The sequence below is a fragment of the Triticum aestivum genome, chromosome 1A (assembly GCF_018294505.1).
Source record: "Triticum aestivum cultivar Chinese Spring chromosome 1A, IWGSC CS RefSeq v2.1, whole genome shotgun sequence".
In the NCBI taxonomy this organism is placed as follows: domain Eukaryota; kingdom Viridiplantae; phylum Streptophyta; class Magnoliopsida; order Poales; family Poaceae; genus Triticum; species Triticum aestivum.
The window spans coordinates 69,235,407-69,257,134 of record NC_057794.1 but is presented as its reverse complement, the minus strand read 5'-3'; the positions used below and the strand labels follow the sequence as shown (position 1 = coordinate 69,257,134).

The 21,728-nt window shown below is 44.6% G+C and overlaps 1 pseudogene; it reads left to right on the top strand.

The window, feature by feature from the left end:
* The first annotated feature begins 7,472 nt into the window (after positions 1 to 7,472).
* LOC123132465 (probable ribosome-binding factor A, chloroplastic) lies at positions 7,473 to 8,254 on the top strand (annotated as a pseudogene).
* Positions 8,255 to 21,728: the final 13,474 nt, after the last annotated feature.

The following is a 21,728-nucleotide window of genomic DNA, read 5'->3' as shown; positions in this document are numbered from 1 at the left end:
CGATACGGACACAAAAAACAATCCAACACGCCAATCCAAACAGACACGTGTCCACTTTTCGTCCGCGGGCGACCCATTCCCGGTCCATTTTTAAGCCGGATTTGCGTTGGCATGGACGCGCGCCCGCTCGCCTTCTCCTCACCCCGGGCCCGCTGGTCGGTGGCTCATTGGCCTCCCCCTCACACTCATCCAACAACAACCCTCCGCCTCCTTCGTCGCCGCCACCGCCGCTCATTTTTGCCGGCGACTCTGCCAGCTGCCGCCGCCTTCACATCCGCCCAACAATGCCGCCCACTCCCCCGTTGCCCGCCACCGTCGTCTTGTCATCGGGGAGCAAACTGCTTCCCACCGCCGCTCCCCCCACCATCGTCCCGCGACCAAGAAGCCACCTCACCGCCCGGCCAAATCCTCACCGGCGCGCTCGTCGGACACCCGCCCACTCGTCGGACGCTAGCTGGGTCTGTGCGCGCCGCGGCTCCGCTCGCCGGTCGTCTCCTTCTTCGACGCCCGCAAACTGTTCGACAGTTTGCCAAGGTACGAAAATGGACTCCGCCGATGAGTTCTTTTTCCGCAATTTCCTTTGCGACTCCGACGATTCGTCGCCCGACGATGAGGAGGAGATATTGGCTGCCGTGTTGGTCCATCACCACCTCAACAGCCAGCGGCCATTGTTCTGTGGCTCCATTCTGGGCCACCTTCCGGCGTTGAATTGCAACCGAGAGAGCGGGCATTTCCTTCTGTGGAAGGACTACTTTGATACAACAGACTCGTTGTTCAAACATCAAAAATTCTGCCGCCGTTTACGTATGAGTAGGCATCTTTTCAACCGTATTAGAGAGGGGGTGGTCGGCTATGATGACTATTTCGAGTGCAAAGAGGATGCCGTCGACAAGATCGGTTTCTCCTCTTATCAGAAATGCACTGCCGCCATCCGGATGCTTGCATACGGAGTGCTCGGTGATCTCATTGACGAGTACGTCCGTATGAGTGAGTCTACATGCCTAGAGTCCCTGTATAAGTCCTGCAAGGCTGTTATTTCTGTGTTTGGCCCTGAGTACTTGAGAGAGCCAACAACTGAAGATACAACCCGTTTGTTGGCGATGAATGCCAGAAGGGGCTTCTCAGGGATGCTTGGTAGCATAGACCGCATGCATTGAGAGTGGAAGAACTGTTCTTCTGCTTGGCAAGGGCAGTATAAGAGACATGTCAGGGCTTGCACTGTCATATTAGAGGCCATGGCGTCTCAAGATCTCTGGATCTGGCACTCTTTCTTTGGCATGGCTGGATCACACAATAATATCAACGTGCTTCAGCGCTCGCCGGTGTTTGCTAGGCTTACCGAAGGCAACAGCCCACCGGCGAAATTTACTGTCAACGGCCACAACTACGACAAAGGATACTACCTGGGTGACGGTATCTATCCTCAGTGGACCACTATTGTCAAGACAATACCCAACCCTTTCGGAGAGAAGAGAAAAAGATTTGCCCAAGAGTAAGAGAGTGCTAGGAAGGATGTCGAGCGTGCCTTTGGTGTTTTGCAATCTTGATGGGATATCGTTCGGTATCCTGCTAATACCTGGAGCACATAGAAACTATGGGAGGTGATGACTGCTTGTGTGATCATGCACAATATGATCGTAGAAGACGAGCGCCCGGAATGTCTGTATGATCAAGGGTTTCAGTTTCAGGGTGAGAATGTTGTGCCTGAGCATGGAGTAGCGGAAACATTTGAACAGTTCACCCAATTTCATGAAGACATGCGTGATTGAGAAACTCGCGTGCAGCTGCAAAATGATTTGGTTGAGCGTATGTGGGCTCATGGCAACCAATAGATGTATCTTTTTTTATTCGTTGCAAAACTATGTGAAGCATTTTTATTTGTATCCGCCTTGTAAAACTATACTATTTTATTCGGTAAAACTATGCTATTTGACAATATATTTGAATGCAAATCAATGTAATATTGAGCGGCCAGCCGGCCACGCCGGCACATATGAGTCGGCGCATTGGGCGCGCTGCCGACCTAAATCTAAAAGAGGGCGGACGCCAGACGGGCGGCCGACCCAAACGGACAAAATGCGGACGAAATCACCGTCCGTTTGGGTCGGCCCATTGGAGTTGCTCTCGGTACTCCCTCAGTCCTGCGCGTATACTTAGGTTGTCAATTTTAGCACCCTAATACTGTCACTACAAGAAATATGTCAACCTGTGACCTTCTGTTAGTGACCCTGGAAGAATTGGTCATAGATCTATGACCATTTCAGACCAATTGGTCAAAAGTTGTTCGGGGGGCTCGAAAACCTAAACTATAACGACCATTTTGGTCAGAAAGGTCGTAATTTCCTTACACGAAATGGTCATAAAGCAGATAGCACTGGTCTGCTGCCTTATTTCTAGCTGATCTGACCAATATAGATGGTCATAACCTTGTAAATTGTGGTGGGTTGCTATGACTAGGCGCCACCTCATCAGTTTTGCCTATGTGTCATGTCCATGTGGCAGTTTTTGCCCTAGGTTGTGAAGCAACCTATATTTCTGTCATTCCCAAAATTCCCAAAAAATCTCATAAATTCTTTGGGTCATATCTTCATCAAATATGTAAAAATCCTTCCTTGCCTAGTTCAAAACTAATTCAACAATATTCATTTTCCTATTTTGTTCACGACAGCACCTTATGAAGGAAGTGCTATTTATATATTCTTGTTTGCCCTCGGAATTTTTGGGCACTCTTTCCTATCCAAATCATTACCTCATGACAAAATTCAGCTCCACTTGCCTAGCAAATCTTCCTCGGCAAATTTCCAAAGTTTTTGTCCACCTAGAAGCATTGTGAAGGAAGTACCTTTTTATATATCCAAATGACATGAAATTTATACAGTTTCTTCATATGCCCAAATTATCACCCTCCTCCAAATTGCAGCTCAGGCAAATTATCTATGTGAGCCCAGGTTCAATTTATATTTTATGGCCAAATTGGCACGTTGCAAAGCAAGTGTTATCTAGACCCCTCCTATTAACCTCAAACTCTTTGGGCACTCTTCCATACCCAAATCATTGCCACATGATAATATTCAGCTCCATTTTCCTAGTCAATCTTTCTCAGGAAATTTTCAAAGTTTCTATCTCGAGACAAGCTTTGTGAAGTAAGTACTAGCTAGGCTTACCCAAATGATCTGAAAATCTACCAAGGCATAACCATACCTATGTAACTTACCTACACCAAATTTGAGCTCATTTCATTCTTCCAATTTCTCTCACTAGTTTTCCCAAGTTTCTGTCCATAGAAGAGCATTGTGAAGGAAGTACCACTTTGGCATGTCCAAATGGTATCATTTTCTACGGTGCTTTCCAATGCCCAAATAACCACCCTCCACCAAATTTCAGCTCAATCCATTCATTATTTTGAGCCCAGCTTCAACATTCATACTTTTGTCCAGTGTGGTACTTTGCAAAGCAAGTACCACCTAGGATCCTCTTTTTGATCTGAAAATTTGCGAAGACATTCTTCTTAATAGATGATCATCCTCAGCAAAAACTCACGCCCATTGGCCATGTGCATTTCCCGTACCGCTAATCAAACACTCGGCTGCTAATTCATGTTTGAGCATCGATCGGTCTCCTCGTGAGAATCTTATGTTGTAATTTTCTTCCTAGAACCTACCTGGGGAGTGCCCAACCCACTAGACATGCCTAGGCTGCCCAGAACACATGGCAACGCCACGGTCACACGGTGACCACGCGTCGGGCATGTGAGTTTACGCGCTCTAGAGTTGGGGGCCTTGGCCACCACCCAAACCTCGACGTATCGCCATCAAACCATGTATTTATGATTAAATAGGTACTTATGTAACTATAAATGATTTTTGGAAAAAATAAATAGTAAACTATGAGGCAACTGCAGTTCAAATTTGACCCGCTTCCTACTAAATCGGCGGGAATTTGTCTTTTTCACCAGAGGTGGATCAAAACTTTTGACGCCCAACAATTTTGTCAATTGTACATTAAATATGACCTAGTATTTTATAAAAATGATTTGGTCCAATTTTGCAACAATTATTTGGGAGGTCCTTCACAAAAAAACCTCCTTTTAGGCACTCGAAAAATGGAAAATGTTTTTTTCATCCAAAGAAAATGAAAACTTCCTTAGGCAACATTGTTTGCCATTCCAATATACACCCTGTGCACAATATGGGATCATTTGAACAAATTATGCCATGAATGTGGCCATAAGATTGATCATTTGGCTTGAAAGCCATTGATATCCACACGTGATAGCTGGATTGTGAGAACACTTTTTTAAAATAATTGATGTATTACAAGTTTGTTATTTTTCCTGGGAACTTGGCCACATATAATGACACAATGCGAAGGTTTCCCAATTTTTTGATTTTTTTTGAATTTTTTATGCCCGTTTCAAAATGCGGTCAAAACGGCCGGAATGACCGTTCCTAGCTAGTGGTTGAATCTTGAATTTTTTTGGTGTTTCTCTGATTAAATAGGTACTTTTGTAACTATAAATGATTTTTGGAAAAAATAAATAGCAAACTATGAGGCAACTGCAATTCAAATTTGACCCGCTTGCAGCTGAATCGGTGGAAATTTGTCTTTTTCATTAGACGTGGATCGGAACTTTTTGCACCCAACCATTTTGTCAATTGTGCATTAAATATGTCCTAGTATTTTAAAAAATTGATTTGGTCCAATTTTGCAACAATTATTTGGGAGGTCCTTCACAAAAAAACCCTCCTTTTAGGCACTCGAAAAATGAAAAATGGTTTTTTCGTCCAAAGAAAAATGAGAACTTCCTTAGGCAACATTGTTAGCCATTCCAATATGCACCCTTGTGCACAATATGAGATCATTTGAACAAACTATGCCATGAATGAGGCCATAAGATTGATCATTTGGCTTGAAAGCCATTGATCTCCACACATGATAGCTCGTTTTTGAGAACACTTTTTTTAAAATAATTGCCGTATTACAAGTTTGTTATTTTTCCTAGGAACTTGGCCACATATAATGACACAATGTGAAGGTTTCCCAATTTTTTGATTTTTTGAATTTTTTATGCCCGTTTCAAAATGCGGTCAAAACGGCGGGAATGACCGTTCTTAGCTAGTGGTTGAATCTTGGAATTTTTTTGGTGTTTCTATGATTAAATAGATACTTATGTACCTATAAATGATTTTTGGAAAAAATAAAGAGCAAACTACAAGGCAACTACAGTTCAAATTTGACCCGCTTCCAACTGAATCAGCGGAAATTTGTCTTTTTCATGAGAGGTGGATCAAAACTTTTTACACCCAACCATTTGGTCAATTTTGCATTAAATATGTCCTAGTATTTTAGAAAAATGATTTGGTCCAATTTTGCAACAATTATTTGGTAGGTCCTTCACAAAAAAACCTCCTTTTGGGCACTCAAAAATGGAAAATGGTTTTTTCGTCCAAAGAAAATGAAAACTTCCTTAGGCAACATTGTTTGCCATTCCAATATGCACCCTTGTGCACAATATGAGATCATTTGAACAAACTATGCCATGGATGTGGCCATAAGATTGATCATTTGGCTTGAAAGCCATTGATCTCCACACGTGATAGCTCGTTTCTGAGAACACTTTTTAAAAATAATTGCCGTATTACAAGTTTGTTATTTTTACTAAGAACTTGGCCACATATAATGACACAATGCGAAGGTTTCCCAACTTTTTGATTTTTTTTGATTTTTTTATGCCCGTTTCAAAATGCGATCAAAACGGTGGGAATGACCGTTCCTAACTAGTGGTTGAATCTTGGAATTTTTTTGGTGTTTCTATGATTAAATAGATACTTATGTACCTAGAAATGATTTTTGGAAAAAATAAAGAGCAAACTACAAGGCAGCTACAGTTCAAATTTGACCCGCTTCCAACTAAATCGGCGAAAATTTGTCTTTTTCATGAGAGGTGGATCAAAACTTTTTACACCCAATCATTTGGTCAATTGTGCATTAAATATGGCCTAGTATTTTAGAAAAATGATTTGGTCCAATTTTGCAACAATTATTTGGGAGGTCCTTCACAAAAAAACCTCCTTTTGGGCACTCAAAAAATGGAAAATGGTTTTTTCGTCCAAAGAAAATGAAAACTTCCTTAGGCAACATTGTTTGCCATTCCAATATGCACCCTTGTGCATAATATGAGATCATTTGAACAAACTATGCCATGGATGTGGCCATAAGATCGATCATTTGGCTTGAAAGCCATTGATCTCCACACGTGATAGCTCGTTTCTGAGAACACTTTTTTAAAATAATTGCCGTATTACAAGTTTGTTATTTTTCCTAGAAACTTGGCCGCATATAATGACACAATGCGAAGGTTTCCCAATTTTTTGATTTTTTGAATTTTTTATACCTGTTTCAAAATGCGGTCAAAATGGCGGGAATGACCGTTCCTAGCTAGTGCTTGAATCTTGGAATTTTTTTGGTGTTTCTCTGATTAAATAGATACTTTTGTACCTAGAAATGATTTTTGGAAAAAATAAATAACAAACAATGAGGATGCCGCAGTTCAAATTTGACCCGTTTCCTGCTGAATGAGCGGAAATTTGTCTTTTTCATGAGAGGTGGATCAAAAATTTTGACACCCAATCATTTGGTCAATTGTGCATTAAATATGTCCTAGTATTTTAGAAAATTAATTTGGTACAATTTTGCAACAAATATATGGTAGGTTCTTCACAAAAAAATCATTTTGGGCACTTGGAAAATGATTAAAAATAGCTAGAAAGATCAGAAATGCATAGAAATTTGTCCTTATCCATAAAATGTGGTCTAAATCTAGTGAAAATTTGTGTGCTGCCATTTTGCAAAATATTTTTGATAGCTACTTCACAAAATCCCTCTATTTTTAGTACTTAGACATTTTTTTAAATCACTGGTTTTTCGAACCAATCACGACTCTTCCCACGGATTGATGACATGGCGCCCATCCATCCATCCATCCATCTCTCCATCCCACATCCATCCATCCATCTATCTACAGAAAAAAGAAAATAAAATGAAAAAGAGATACCCCCCACCCGCAGCCCAAACCCTAGGTCAGATCCCATCGCCCCCCCCATCGCACCCCTCCTCTCCTCGCAGCCGCCGCACTTCTCCTCCCTCAGATCCTCGCCACCACCACCTCCTCCCAGACCCCCCTCTCCCTGATCCAGACCTCCCTCTCTCTGCCATCCCAAACCCGCCGCCGGCCTCCCCCTCCCCCGCCGCCGCCGACCTCTTCATCGCCCCAGCGCTGGCCATCCTTCCTTCCACCATCCAGATCCCTCGTTTCCTCGCTGTCTCGCGTCGCCGCTACCACCTCCCTCCGACGGAGCTCGTCGCCGTTCCCCACGCCCTCCTCCTCTCGCCCCTCCCCTTCCCACTCCCCACAGCGACGGCCGACGGCCTCACGCGGCGCAAAATTCCCCACCACCATGAAGCCAGCGAGGATGTTCTCGTGACGGCCGCTGGTGTCCCTGCCGCTGCCACGGCCCTCGCCGCCGAGGCGCCCGTCTCCGTGCGGCGGCTGCGCGTGGTGCGGTGCATGGCCAAGGAGCGACGGGTGCGAATGGTGGCGAAGCAGATCCAGCGGGAGCTGGCGGACATGCTGACCCGCGACCCCGTCATGCAGCGCGCCGTCCTCCCCGAGGCCGCCCTCGGCGCCGACCGCTACCTCTCCTCCCCCACCACCATCGCCAATGTCGAGCTCTCCAATGACCTCCAGGTCACGCCCGGACTCTCCCTCGAAACGATGCGGCTGCGCTGCAATCTGGGATGCTGAGTTCCTTGTCTCTGCTCCGGTTTGTGTCTGCAGGTGTGCAAGGTGTATGTGTCCGTGTTCGGGGAAGAAGGTGGCCATGGCCGGGCTCAATGACAAGACCAAGTACCTCCAGGTCACGCCCGAGCTCTCCAACGACCTCCAGGTCACGTCTGCTTACTTCCCATTTTGTTTATAGATCATTATGATAGTTTTGTCTTGTTTAAGTATTCATGCTTGAAGTTAATTAGCTGGAGTAGTTGGTTAGTTACACACTGGTTGGTGCATGCTAGCTCAAGTGTATACATGCATGGATGTATGTGTTTTGTAGTTGAAGGAGTTCATTCTGTGCAGCCGGAGGCGTACAAGTTCAAGATCGGCGACCGGGTTTTTCGGAGGCCCGGAGACCCACCCCTGGACCAAGTTATCGAGATGCTACAGAAGCACAAGGATAAGTCTCAAGATGAAATCTAGCTAGCTGGCTACAGTATGACTTATGCTCTCGTTGATTTATTTCTTTTGCGCTCTTTTGTAGTTCTATATTGATGAGTGAGCGATCTGGTAGCAGCTAGCTAACTGCCTCTAGATTGTAACCCTGTTATGGGATGTGTGGTTGCGCATGCGTTCTGCATTGTCAAATGTGTTCTCTGTTGTCACACATCGTATGCAATGTTGTTCATAGTTTTTATATTTGTTGTCATGCGATGCGGTCACTGAATTGCTCAAATTTGCTGGCCAAGTACTATGTAGTGCTGTTCTATGCTAGGCTACCAGGCTAGGTAACTTATGTATCAAAATCATGGATTCTAATCTTTACTATTATCTGCCATGGATCAACAATGATGCATCACAGGTAGTAGTAGTACAGTCGGACTTGGTGCTGCATTGCCCAGTTATTAGCTCCTTGATCTGTTCCTCACAGCGTGGGGTCAGCACTTTACCTCAACTTGTCTGCATTTTCTCTCACACACTAGACTTGCTCATCCATAACACAATGGCAGTGCGTGAGTGAGTCCTGTAGGTATGTATGTTTTTGGGCTGGTTATAGATGGCTTTGTATGTTATGGTAGTGTGCTTGCTCTCCCTGCTCTGCTTTCGCTTGTAGAAAAGAAGAGCAGAGCAGGGTAAGTAAAACACACTAGCAACTCTCTAATTAGAACACCAGATGCTGTGCAACTCCCTACTAGTAGATACCAACCACATGTATCTACAGATTTACTACTAAATCCAATTACAGTACTACCCGATGTTGTGTGATTCCTTCCATTCTATGATTGATAAAGGAAGTACTTCATTAGTAACGAGACATGCTAATCTGGTGCTGGAATTTATAAGCAACTAAATTGTGTAGAATTAAGTTTCACATTCAAATCGATGGTATGTCATGTGTGCACCATGGACAGAAATTTCAGAGCCAACAGAAAGAAATTCAACTCTTTACTGCAGAACAGTATACAACATTACTTTGTTGGTTGCCTGCTAATTGTGTGCAAACTGCTTATCAATAGCTTATCAAGCACTGCCTGACTGGCTCGCATCGCTCTGCTGTCGTAGTTGTGTCGTTAGTGCTCTTTCCTCTCTGTCTGTCTACGACAGCAGGATTCATGCACCAAACCAAGAACCTGAATCTTTTGTTAGGCTGCTAGTAAACTAGGTTGTACTCCTTCCAATTGCAAGTTGGATAGAACCTGCAATTAAGTGCACAAACATACATGGATTCTGGTTCAATTCGTATGTATGTCTGTATGTGCATTCTTACGACTTTGACTAAAACTAGTTAATTCATTGTTCTACCTTGAAGGTGACCAGTCCCTAGCTGCGTGCTTTGGTCGGTCATGCTAATTTTAGTTCCTATGATTTTTAATCTCCGTTTTCTATTTTCCCCAGCTACCAAGACTCTGAGTTTGTGGTGATGGCAGCTGACATGAAGCCGATCGAAATCTTCCCCCACCCCCTGTTGCTCCCTAATGATAACAAGGTAGAAATTCTGTCCGCATGCTGCATCATATATAGTACTGCTAATTAGTTTGTATGCCGTTGCTTGCGTGATATGGTTAGACCGACGACTGTCAAGCTCATAATTCTATATGATGTGTCAAAGGTTAACAGAATATATGATATGACTTGTGTGCTGACCTCTAGTATCTTGCTTATCTGTAGTGTGTTTGTTGTACGCTTGCCTTTCTTTGGCCTGCTATTCTTATTTATCAAATGAAAGGACATTCTATTTGGCAGTGGGCGGTTTTGCTCAAAAATAAGTAAATAAATTGTATGTGCATGCTGAAATGTTAGATGTCTGTTGGTTGCTGTATATGGGCAAGATGAATTGAATCTTGATGTGTACTTGTCAATTCTAGCTTATATTGGTGTCTTGCGATCCTAAAAAATTATTGAATCCTGCTGTGTACTTGTCAATCCTGCTGTGTGTTCATATTGCGTCTCTGTTTTCTTATATGAATGAGTTATCTCATTTTAACTAGCTGGAGAACAAAAAGCATGGTACTAGCTCAATTTTTGTTATCATGCTAAATAAGTTTCCTTTTCTTGAATGGTCTGTTCTGATTCTTCACCTTTTCTGATTCTTCTCTGCTGATTCATGTAACAGGGCGACCGAGGAAGGCATGTTGTCTATTTTCTTGAAGGTCGTTTTGTTTGTTCCCAGCCCTAACTACAGATGTCTGTTGGTTGCTGTATATGGGCAAGATGAATTGAATCTTGATGTGTACTTGTCAATTCTAGCTTATATTGGTGTCTTGCGATCCTAAAAAATTATTGAATCCTGCTGTGTACTTGTCAATCCTGCTGTGTGTTCATATTGCGTCTCTGTTTTCTTATATGAACGAGTTATCTCATTTTAACTAGCTGGAGAACAAAAAGCATGGTACTAGCTCAATTTTTGTTATCATGCTAAATAAGTTTCCTTTTCTTGAATGGTCTGTTCTGATTCTTCACCTTTTCTGATTCTTCTCTGCTGATTCATGTAACAGGGCGACCGAGGAAGGCATGTTGTCTATTTTCTTGAAGGTCGTTTTGTTTGTTCCCAGCCCTAACTACAGTTGTCCAGCTAGTTCGGCATGTTGTTCATATCACTATTGTAGTCCAACGAGTTTGGCATGTTGTGAGTTTGTGATTGCTTGTAAAGCTTGTAAAGTACTGTATTACACTTGTAGTCATTACTGTGATTGCCACTGTATTACACTTGTAAGGATCTGGTTGCTCTTATTTCAAGTATTATGTGTGCTTTTTGTCTGCCCATTTAAATACTTGTTCGAATATGAAGAATATGAGCCTGATAGATGGGACCCACTTACCAGAACATGACAAATGGGACCCAGTTAACAGAACCTGACAACCGGGACCCATCTGACTAGTGGACCCTTCTTTTGGAAAAAAAGAAAAACTAAATTCGTTTAGAAAAAAAGGCCACAACCCAATAATAAAAAAGTTGCAATGTTGGGCTTGGCCCATGAAGCCGATCAAAAATTGATAGAAAAAATATATAGAAAGGCCGAATTGTTGGGCTAGGCCCATGTAGAAAATCGAATTGGACTGGGCTGAATCTTGTGCCACATCAGATTGCCATGCTGGATGCCTACGTGGCCTGGGGAGGTTGCTAGTGACCAAAACGCCACAGTAGACGTATTTTGGTCATAAACGTCTACGACCATTCCAGAAGAAAGGTCGCTATAGTCAGTTTATGACGGCCAGCTTTTGACCTTATGTTTTTGGTCACAAAAAGGTCACAAATTGAAAACAGTGACCATTCAGTGACCAATAGTGTTGGTCACAAGTTGACATATTTCTTGTAGTGTGTAAACTATATAACACAAAAATTATACCGTTTGAAAATAGAACATCTGAAATTTATATTGGTATATTTTTTGTAATATATGACTTGTATTAGGTTGGTCAAATTAACGATCTAAGGATACGCACACACCCTGTAAATTGAGAGAAAGGGAGTAATAAGAAACTCTAATTAAGCAGATTATCTCTTCTGCCGGAAGGAAGACGGGTTGGTTTCTTCCCAGCATGTGCACTGCCGGCGGGACACGTTTCTTAGTTGCCTTGCTTCGCAAATGTCATGATTGGCTTACGTAGAAGTTTAACCCGCTCTTGTTTCTTCTCGAGAAACTGGCACCAACATTGCTTTTCAGTTAAGAAAAAGGAGCTTGAGATTGCTTGTTCCTGCATAAGTTTAAGCCAGTACTTTGTAAAATCGTTTTCTGCCTCATTCTCCCTTGTCCGTAAGCGAAACCCTAGCTATTGAGAGATAACCGATGCCCGCGCACGGGGGCAAGAAGGAGGGTCGCCGTGTTGCGGTGTCCATCGGGCTACAAGCAATCCTGGTTGCACCGCCGATGGCGGCGCCAAAACAAGCGTCAGCAGACATAAGATGGGAGGTAACACGGGTGGCGGTGGTGACGACGAGATGGGCCATCACGACATGGCGAATGAAAGATCACATCGGAGTTGCTCTCCGGGAAGAAAAAAATCTACAGATGTTCGTTAATCCACCCAATCCCTTCATTGAAATGTGTGTGGTGCATTTTTTCTTGATTGTATTTAAAATATTAATGTTAGGACATTAAAATCCTCCTTGATTTCGACTGGAGTATTTTGCTATCTGAGCATAGTGCTGAGTTCTGTGGGATAGAGAAGAAAGAGTCATGCAGGCACCTATGCAGCCCAGTTCGTAGAGTTTGCACATATGAAATTGATGCCGCCATAGGTTTCTTGTTTGCCCAAAAGAGATTTGAAATAAATTTAAATTGTTTTTATGATTTGTTCACATGTTATGTCACATTTTGCCCTGTCGCAAGGGTACGAGACATGTGGATATTTGAAGTGGGTCGATGAAGAATGGGAGGGGGAAGCGAGGACCGTGATCGACAAACTAACTACATAAATCACTAATGGACAAGGACAAGTAGATCACTTGTATGAAAAATAAGATGAAGTCGACGAATGTCAATTTCAAGTAGGCCACTAAGAGCAGGATATAGGAGATTTAGTTGCACTATCTGTCATAGGTGGGTGTGTAGGTATGTATGTTCTCATGCAATTGTTCATCAGGTGATTTATGTGAAATGTTCTACTCCCTCCAATCCATATTATTTGTCGCTCAAAGGGACGTATATGACACTGAAATACGTCTAGGTACATCCGTTTGAGCGACAGGTAATATGGATTGGATGGAGTATTTACTTTCACAAATGTTTGAAAACACTTTCAGAAGTAAACTAGATAACTTTTGGAAAAAATAGAGAGCACTTTTAGAAATAGATGATGTAAAATTCAGAAATATTTTAGATCAGTTAAGCAACAGTGTTAGCTAATATAATATTATAGCAATGACATCAACAGCCAAGCAAGGTCACAACTTTTAATCAAGACCACTATCCTAGTTATCTGAATGTAAGTCCTCATCATCAATTCGTTCTTCCTAGCTGTTGTAGACATCTCCAATGGTATTGGCATCTTGACGCTATAGTTCATTAACAACATGAGCATGAACACTAACCCCTTCTTCATTATCATGCTCAACATTTTGGAAAGCATCATCTTTGTTGTTTGCATCTGCATCATTAGGAACAATACAATATAATAAAGAAATGTTTTCCTCCTCGTAGGCTTCATGACTCCATTCATGGTCATCGTCTCCTATTTCTAGAACATCACATGAATGTATGTGGCTCATAGTTAGAACCACCATCCACAGATTACCATACTTTGTGCCCTCTGAGTAAATACATGTGTTAGCTTGGGATGCCAACATGAATGGGTCTTCCTTGTACCAAAAGGCGGGCATATTTACACTTTGAAAGAATCCATATGAGTCCATCCTCTTGATACTCTTGCTATCAAGGTCATGCTTGTCACACAAAAACAAATATATTAATCCTTTCCCATATTGCAAGTTAAGAACTTCCTTGACAACCCAGTATAATTCAGTTTCTTCTTTACCATCAACACATGCCTTCATCATGATATTGGAATTTTGTGTACTTCGATTCTTTTCAAATTGCACGGTATGAAACCTAGCACCAAGGATATTGCCGACAACCTACCCATTTACATGATTGTCTAGCCCTCATGATAGTGTTCGCAAACCTTGTGATGCATTTTTTAAAGTTCTCACATGACTTTCAAAATTGTTGTCAGAAGTCTTTCTTATGCTTCTTGTCGATGCTTCACTCACCATTTTTCTTTAGTTTTGCCTTGTGAATCGTAAGAACATATTTACTTGTTATTGTCGTAGTTAAAATAGTTCATCACATCGTACTAGGAATGAATAAGGTGATAGAAAATTACACCATATATGGTTGTGCTTTTAGACATTTTTTAAGTACACACAAAACCATTTTTTGGCAATTCCTTAGTGAAAAAAATTCTTATGGCTCATCCTAGTGCCTTTTCACCATCTAAAAAAAGTACTTAACCCACCTCGGCAAGCTTAGGCTTTTTATCCTTGTTATCTTTCTTATTCATGTTCCATTCAGGCCGGCTAAATCTGGTTTCTATCTCTTCTTTCAAATATCCAGAGAAAAATGCCAAGCACTTATCGATGATATAGGACTCAACAATTGAACCTTAATGCCTTGCTTTGTTATGCATAGTTGCCTTGAGGTAACCAATCCTTCTTTTAACTGGATACATCCAACCATATTGAAAAGCCCTCCTTAGAAGCGCCCCTAGAAGATGAACGGTTAGGTGCACCATTATAACAAAGAAAGCATGTGGGAAGATCTTCTCAAGCTTGCAACTAATTTCACGCTCCAATCGTTGCACGCCATCAGTTCATAATTACTTGGCACACAACTACTTAAAAAATCTTCCTAGTTCAGCGATAGCCTTATACATCTCCTTGGGGGCAATGCGTCTAAGACCAGCTGGTAAGATGCTATGTAGAAGTACGTGGTAATCATGCATCTTTGACCCATGTATTTTAGAAGTCTCGACATCCCCATGTGTATTTTAGAAGTCTCAACATCCTCTAGTAGGTAAATGATAAACAAAGATAATTTTTTATGTTGTATGCTACCCAACATAATCTTAATCAAAGTATGTAGCGATGGTGTGAACTCAAGACAACATTGATTCAAAGCAATGATCTATAATTGATAACAAGCAAGTAACATCCAAAAGTGTAAACAAAACTACTATTTCTTTTCATGGATTAATGTTTTTAAGTAATACCATATATATCATATTCATGTCCTCAATCACTCAATCTTTATCATATTCAAACATCTTATCATAACACAACCTAGAGCTTCAATGAAGCAACGAAATCCATGACGATCCCTTTTCAACTACTTAGCACTTCACTAAATTCTCAATTTACAAGCCTTGGTCTTTGCACTTTGGATGGGGAATAGAATGATGGTGGGGATTTACAAGAAGATAAATATTAAGAAAGTCTCGCATCAATGTAGCTGATCGTTAGGCAATGGAGAGGCCTTAAAATTGATATTAATCCGAGGAGTAGGAATTGCCATGCAACGCATGCACTAGAGCTATAAGTGTATGAAAGCTCTCCTAATGCAGCTGTCGGATTCAGGGCTCCGCAAACCCAAGAGTGGTTCGAACTCTGGGGCATGTGCGAAGAACTCAACCTCACCAGCCAGCCAGTTCGTCGCCCCCACAGCCTAGCTCGATGAACAAGGAAGAAAATAGACATAGCAGTTAACCCAGGTTCGGGCCACCTTGCGGTGTAAGACCCTACTCCTACTTTGTGGTGGATTAGCCTCGCGAGGGGCTGAGGATGAACTAGTACAGAGGAAGAACAACCTCATGAGGTCTGTCCTAGTGTGGGTGTGAGCAAGAGAAGTCTATCTCCTCTCTATGGTGGTGGCTAAGCTATATTTATAGTGGCCTTGGTACTCTTCCTCCAAACGAAGGCAGGAAGGGATCCCACAGTGGCCAATTTTGAAGGGGGGAAATAAGTTCACTCTATCCTGATGAAAGGTGGTCTTTTCCTACAAAGCTTCTAGTCATGCCGCCGTAGTGGGCTTGGTGATGACATCCGTCCTGGTGGTCTTGGTCTTGTTGCACGGGAATGAAAACCTTTGGGTGATTCCTCTAGACCCCGCGCCTGCGCTTGCCTCCTTAGCACCAATGAGGAAACCTGTCGCTCTGCGCCTGCTGGCGTCCGCCTGGCCTTGGTCTTCATGGCAGGCGTCACCTCAACCTCATGAGGCGGGCGCCTGCATAGGAATCTCTGCTCCTCGGGAGCCAGACTGAGGAGGCCGCTCCCTCCGGATGTCTTGATGTCGTCCGCCTCGCGAGGCTTGGCCCCTCGCGAGGGTCTTGTCTTGCTGGTGTTGAAGATGGGCCGTACCAGGCCTTTGATGGAGCCACGCCATGGGCTGCAGGCAGGCAAGTCTGGGTACCTTGGTTCCTAGAACACCGGCAGTAGCCCCCAGGCCAAGGCGTGCTCGGACTTGGCTTCGAGGCGAAGCCAACGGGCAAGGGTGAAGCGCCGCGGGCCCCAATCGCCTGCGGGCCTAGCCGATGAGTGGCTCTTGATGGGGCGTGGGCGTCTCCACTTCCCCATGCCACCTCGGCAACTGCCCGACTTGACAACTGCCTATTGCATTTAGCAAAAACCATCATTACTCGGAATCGCGGGAAGCCGGTGGTTGGCCTCCCTCTGGCTATAAATGGGAGAGGGGGCGGAGCCCCCAGCTGATCTTCATCTTCTCGTCATTTTCTCCTTCTTCCTCTTTGTCCCGCCATCTTGCCAAAGCATCCATGGCGCCAGTGAGGAGGTTTTCCGCCGCGGAAAAGGGAAAGGCTCCCAAGGAGGGGCCAGGCTCGCCGCTGCCCAAGAGAGGTCGCGGACGCCCCCGCAAGCACGCCACAACGCCGGCGGTGGCTCCTCGAGGGCACGGACGCACCCCTTCGAAGACGGGTGCCGCCTCCAGAAGCCGCGAAGGAGCTTCTTCCCATGGTGGGAGCTACCGCGGCCGGGGCTGCCCTAGCGATGGGGGAAAGCATGCGGCAGCCGTTCGGCCGCCGCGCCCGCGCTACCACTGGGCCGACACATCCCCATAGTTCGTGGTGTGGTTAGAGAGGCCCGCAGGCATCTGGTTCCAGCTTCTGCGCTTCTTCGCGGGCGCGCTGCCGGCCAGGGTACCCGGCGGCCTCTGGCTACAGGCCAACGACTGTTGTAGCAAGCCTCATGGGTGGGGGTCGAGGCCACCACCGCCGGCAATGTGTTCCTGAACCGCGGGTGGCGGTTGTTCGCCCGCGCATGCAAATTGCATGGGAGGTGCACCCTCCACTTCAAGTATGATGGTGCCGCGACCCTCTACGCCAGGGTCTTCGGGGAAGACGGCTAGTGCCTGGGGTGCTGCCCGGAGAGCGACAGTGATGATGACGATGACGACGGCATGAGGGGCAGCACCATCACTGGTGGTGAGCTTGCCCTTGGCCACGGTCGTGCCGCCTCCAACAGCGGTGGCTGCCCTTCCGAAGAGAGCACAAGCGACGGCGACCACGGCGAGCCACCGCACCGTCGGGCTCTGCTACCTCTTGAGTACTGCGTTGGTTTCCCTTGAAGAAGAAAGGGTGATGAAGTAAAGTAGCGTAAGTATTTCCCTCAGTTTTTGAGAACCAAGGTATCAATCCAGTAGGAGATCACGCTCGAGTCCCACGCACCTACACAAACAGATAAGAACCTCACAACCAACGCGATAAAGGGGTTCTCAATCCCTTCTCGGTCACTTACGAGAGTGAGATCTGATAGATATGATAAGATAATATTTTTTGGTATTTTTATAATAAAGAGAAATAAAGATGAAAAATAAAATAAATGACAATAGAAATAACTAAGTATTGGAAGATTAATATGATGGAAGATAGACCCAGGGGCCATAGGTTTCACTAGTGGCTTCTCTCAAGAGCATAAGTATTACGGTGGGTAAACGAATTACTGTTGAGCAATTGATAGAATTGAGCATAGTTATGAGAATATCTAGGTATGATTATGTATATAGGCATCACGTGCGTGAAAAGTAGACCGAAACGATTATGCATCTACTACTATTACTCCACACATCGACCGCTATCCAGCATGCATCGAGAGTATTAAGTTCATAAGAACAGAGTAATGCTTTAAGTAAGATGACATGATGTAGAGGGATAAACTCATGTAATATGATATAAACCCCATCCTTTTATCCTCGATGGTAACAATACAGTATGTGTCGTTTCCCTTTCTGTCACTGGGATCGAGCACCGCAAGATTGAACCCAAAGCTAAGCACTTCTCCCATTGCAGGAAAGATCAATCTAGTAGGCCAAACCAAACTGATAATTTGAAGAGACTTCCAAAGATAAACCAATCATACATAAAAGAATTCAGAGGAGAATCAAATATTGTTCATAGATAATCTGGATCATAAACCCACAATTCATCGGATCTCGATAAACACATCGCAAAAGAAGATTACATCGAATAGATCTCCAAGAAGATCGAGAAGAACTTTGTATTGAGATTCAAAGAGAGAGAAGAAGCCATCTAGCTAATAACTATGGACCCAAAGGTCTGAAGTAAACTACTCACACATCACCGGAGAGGCCATGGAGTTGATGTAGAGTGTAACGCCCTCGATGCGGCTATATCTCCTACGTGTCGAAGCACGACTTAGAGGCATAACCGCATTGAAAGCAATATCGCAAGCGAGGTAATATTCACAACAACCCATGTAAATAAATAAAGGGAAAAGGTACATAGTCGGCTTACACTCGCCACATCACACAAATACATAAATAAGTCATTACATTCATCCAATACACTCAGGGTCCGACTACAGTACCAAAATAAAGATCAACCCCCAAATGCGACAAAGTCCCCGATCGCCCCAACTGGGCACCACTACTGATCATCTGGGAAGGACACATAGTAACGGCGAGAGTCTTCATCGAACTCCCACTTGAGCTCGGTCATATCATCTGGAATGGTATCATCAGTCCCTGCATCTGGTTTTGAAAGGAATCTATGAGTCACGGGGACTCAGCAATCTCACACCCTCGCGATCAAGACTATTTAAGCTTATAGGAAAGGTAAAGGTATGATGGTGGAGCTGCAGCATGCGACTAGCATATATGGTGGCTAACATATTCGCAAAAGAGAGCGAGAAGAGAAGGCAAAAGCACGGTCGAACAACTATGATCAAGAAGTGATCCTAAAACAACCTACGTCAAGCATTACTCCAACACCGTGTTTGCTTCCCGGACTCCGCCGAGAAGAGACCATCACGGTCACACACGCGGTTGGTGCATTTTAATTAAGTTAAGTTTCATGTTATCTACAACCGTACATTAACAAATTCCCATCTGCCCATAACCGCGGGCACGGCTTTCGAAAGTTCAAATCCCTGCAGGGAGTCCCAACTTAGCCCATCACAAGCTCTCACGGTCAACGAAGGATATTCCTTCTCCCAAGACAATCCGATCAGACTCGGCATCCCAGTTACAAGACAACCTCGACAATGGTAAAACAAGTCCAGCAACACCGCCCGAATGTGCCGACAAATCCCGATAGGAGCTACACATATCTCGTTCTAAGGGCACACTCAGATGAACACTACGTACAACTAAAACCAACCCTCAAGTTTCCCCGAGGCGGTGCTGCAAGTGGCTCTGTTTTGGACCAACACTCAGAGGAGCACTGGCCCGGGGGGGGGGGGGGGGTTTAAATAAAGATGACCCTTGGGCTCCGGAAACCCAAGGGAAAAAGAGGCTAGGTGGCAAATGGTAAAACCAAGGTTGGGCATTGCTGGAGGAGTTTTATTCAAGGCAAACTGTTAAGGGGTTCCCATTATAACCCAACCGTGTAAGGAACGCAAAATCCAGGAACATAACACCGATATGACGGAAACTAGGGCGGCAAGAGTGGAACAAAACACTAGGCATAAGACCGAGCCTTCCACCCTTTACCAAGTATATAGGTGCATTAAGATAAACAAGTTAATATTGTGATATCCCAACAATAAACATGTTCCAACAAGGAACGATCTCTAATCTTCACCTGCAACTAGCAACGCTATAAGAGGGGCTGAGCAAAGTGGTAACATAGCCAAACAACGGTTTGCTAGGACATGGTGGGTTAGAGGTTTGACATGGCAATTGGGAGGCATGATAAGCAAGTGATAGGTATCGTAGCATAGCCATAGCAAAAGAGCAAGCATCTAGCAAGCAAAGATAGAAGTGATTTCGAGGGTATGGTCATCTTGCCTGCAAAGTTTTCAGAGTTGCCTTGATCCTCATAAGCGAACTCAACGGGCTCCTCGTTCATGAACTCGTCTCCCGTCTCTACCCAAACAAGAACAACAAGCAAAAGGAGCACAATCAACCATGTGCAATGCTCAAGCAATATGATGCAAACATGGTATGATATGCGAGATGCGATATGTGATGCATATGCAAGATTTGGAAAAGAATGATTGAACCTGACCTCAACTTGGAAATCCAAAAGTTCCATTGGAAAGGTGAGGTGATTTCGGTTGAAATCGATATAAAGATCACCGGAATCGGATGCACGGCTTGGAAATGGCAAGCAAAACAAATATGTCACCGGTCTGCGATAATCAGCAAGTAGCCATCTAAATGCATGAAGAAAAATATGCTACATCACTCAAACATGAGAACAAAATACATGGCAGGGATCCACTCATGATGCTTGACAAAAGATGAACACTGAGCTACGGCTAATTCACTCATTAACAGGTTCAAACAAGCATGGAAAAAGAGCAAAAGATTACAGGGTGCTCCATAATTGCAAAACAAAGAAATGGATGGATAGAAAACAACAATATTAACAAAACATCCTTATTGATCATCCCCAAAAGAGGCACGGATCACTAGGAAACAACATGAAGATATGGCATAAAAGTAAAAACAGGACAAGGACTTAGTGAAATTCTAAGTCCCTGAAATCAACATCAACGATTAAGCTACTTTGCATGCTTGTGCTAGTCACCACAAATATCACAAAAATACATGGCATACACCCCAGTAAAGATGGCGTGGCATTCTACAAAACACATGTAGAGCTCAGGATCATAGCATGCACACATTAATCATGGCAAAAATGACAAAAGGCCATTTGCTGAAACAGATCTGACATATTCCTCACATAGCCCTCTTCCAACAACATTTCGGGCATCAAGATGAGCTCAAATGAAAATGATGCAATGAGATGAAATGATGTACTTGTCGAGACGAACATTTTGATATGCTACACACACGAATCGGAGCTACGGATGCGGAGTTATGGCATGTGGAAGAATGCAAAAATCTAGGGTTTCGAGGATAAAAGTAAACTAAGAAGATTGTCCCAGATCTGGATCCACTGTAGCTGTGCACGGTGGCCGAGGTTCGCCGGAGGTGATGGGGTCGCCGGGGTTGGCAGATGAGACCGGGAGGAGCGGGGGCCGGCCAGAGTTGAGCTTGGGCGGCGCCGGAGCGGTCTTGGCGGCGGCGAGCGGCTCCAGGTGGTGAGGAAGAGGCGGCGGGGTCGGCGGTCCGGTGGGGCGGTGAGGTCGCTGGCGATGGTGCGGTGGCCGGCGCTAGCTCCGGGCGGCAACTGTAGAGAGAGGCGGCGGCGTGGGCGAAAGAGAAGGCCGGCGGGTGCGCGGGGCGGCTCGGCCCGGGAGGTGGCGCGTGAGGGCCCGGCCTGGGCCTTGCGGGCTGGCGGCGGAGGTGGCCCGACGGGACAGGTGGCGGCTTCCTATTGGATTGGGGCGGCGGCACGGCGCGTCCGACCGAAAACGGACATGTCCGGCGGCGGCTCGAGCGGATTTTTTAGGGTTAGGGGGGAGAAGACCCGGGATTTCGGGGGAGAGGGCTATATATGGAGGTAGAGGGAGCTAGGAAGCTCCAAATGAGGTGCGGTTTTCGGCCACGCGATCGTGATCGAACGCTCTAGATGATGGAGA